This window comes from Oncorhynchus keta, unplaced genomic scaffold, assembly GCF_023373465.1.
Source record: "Oncorhynchus keta strain PuntledgeMale-10-30-2019 unplaced genomic scaffold, Oket_V2 Un_contig_5203_pilon_pilon, whole genome shotgun sequence".
NCBI lineage: Eukaryota > Metazoa > Chordata > Actinopteri > Salmoniformes > Salmonidae > Oncorhynchus > Oncorhynchus keta.
Window position 1 is genome coordinate 3302 of NW_026288170.1, and position 2104 is coordinate 5405.

The window sequence follows — 2104 nt, forward strand, 5'->3', positions numbered from 1 at the left end:
AATGTCGTTCCACTTCATGATTGTGTCCCACTTGTTGTTGATTCTTCACAAAAAAATACAGTTTTATATCTTTGTTTGAAGCTGAAATGTGGCAAAAGGTCGCAAAGTTCAAGGGGGCCGAATACTTTCGCAAGGCACTGTATATGGAATAATCGGGATATACTGTATAAAAATACTTCTTTGTTTTTAGAATATTGGTTCCGAAATAATATCCTATTGGTGCCAACTGGTAAATGCAGAGGGTATTTTACTAAGTTATAAAGAATTATCACTTTACAAGGCCCCTGTAACACCTAAAGACACCCTCGGGTGTTGCTATGTTATTCAGGAACGTGTCAAACCTGACCCTCAGAGCCGACCTTCTGTTGACCCTGTTGACTCATCAGTAGGAAAGACCTGACCCTCAGAGCCTACCTTCTATTGACCCTGTTGACTCATCAGTAGGAAAGACCTGACCCTCAGAGCCTATCTTCTATTGACCCTGTTGACTCATCAGTAGGAAAGACCTGACCCTCAGAGCCTATCTTCTATTGACCCTGTTGACTCATCAGTAGGAAAGACCTGACCCTCAGAGCCTACCTTCTATTGACCCTGTTGACTCATCAGTAGGAAAGACCTGACCCTCAGAGCCGACCTTCTTGACCCTGTTGACTCATCAGTGGGAAAGACCTGACCCTCAGAGCCTACCTTCTATTGTGTTGACTCATCAGTAGGAAAGACCTGACCCTCAGAGCCTACCTTCTATTGACCCTGTTGACTCATCAGTAGGAAAGACCTGACCCTCAGAGCCTACCTTCTATTGACCCTGTTGACTCATCAGTAGGAAAGACCTGACCCTCAGAGCCTATTGACCCTGTTGACTCATCAGTAGGAAAGACCTGACCCTCCTGACCCTCAGACTCTCATAGGAAAGACCTGACCCTCAGAGCCTACCTCCTTGACCCTGACTCATCAGTAGGAAAGACCTGACCCTCAGAGCCTACTGTTGACTCATCTATTGACCCTGTTGACTCATCAGTAGGAAAGACCTGACCCCAGAGCCTACCTTCTATTGACCCTGTTGACTCATCAGTAGGAAAGACCTGACCCTCAGAGCCTACCTTCTATTGACCCTGTTGACTCATCAGTAGGAAAGACCTGACCCTCAGAGCCTACCTTCTATTGACCCTGTTGACTCATCAGTAGGAAAGACCTGACCCTCAGAGCCTACCTTCTATTGACCCTGTTGACTCATCAGTAGGAAAGACCTGACCCTCAGAGCCTATCTTCTATTGACCCTGTTGACTCATCAGTAGGAAAGACCTGACCCTCAGAGCCTACCTTCTATTGACCCTGTTGACTCATCAGTAGGAAAGACCTGACCCTCAGAGCCTACCTTCTATTGACCCTGTTGACTCATCAGTAGGAAAGACCTGACCCTCAGAGCCTACCTTCTATTGACCCTGTTGACTCATCAGTAGGAAAGACCTGACCCTCAGAGCCGACCTTCTATTGACCCTGTTGACTCATCAGTAGGAAAGACCTGACCCTCAGAGCCGACCTTCTGTTGACCCTGTTGACTCATCAGTAGGAACGATTTGTTTCTCTTTTGGTCCATTCAACAACAGAGCGATACGATCCTTGTTTCAGCAGGATGTTGTATCTATACTTTATGTCATGCCTTATTGGAATGGATTTATTGATAATATCGGTTGGAAAAAAGTCTGGATGTTGCCACAAACATACACCTACTTGTTAACAAAATTAAGGAAGTTTCCTTTGAAGAAGTTTAAGGAAGACATCAACTCAAATGTCTCCTTTTGTAATGACCACCCAGAAACAGTGTTGCATTGTATTCATGTAAGAAAACTGTGGCAAGACATCAGTAGGTTTATAATTGAACACATTTATGAAGATTTTACACTATTATGGAGAGATGTAGTGCTTGGATTCTTTACATACGTTAGAAATAAGCTGAAACATTTTTATGTAATTAATTTCATTATTCTTTTGGCCAAATTTCATATACACAAATGTCAATTTACAAACAGAAAACCACATTTTCGTATCCTACAAAAATAAATTGAACTGTATTTTAAGATGGTTAAATGCTCTACTAACAAAA

At 43.1% G+C, this 2104-nt stretch overlaps 1 long non-coding RNA gene across 2 annotated transcripts; it reads right to left on the reverse strand.

The window, feature by feature from the left end:
- Positions 1 to 346: 346 nt before the first annotated feature.
- On the reverse strand, positions 347 to 1647 carry LOC127925159 (uncharacterized). Of its 2 annotated transcripts, XR_008119890.1 has the most exons (4): positions 1303 to 1647; positions 1046 to 1247; positions 721 to 793; positions 347 to 616 (listed from the first exon to the last, which is right to left on the reverse strand). It is a non-coding gene; the product is annotated as an uncharacterized LOC127925159 (long non-coding RNA). The 2 variants fall into 2 exon arrangements; XR_008119889.1 differs by having other exon boundaries at positions 1046 to 1647.
- Between the last annotated feature and the right edge of the window lie 457 nt (positions 1648 to 2104).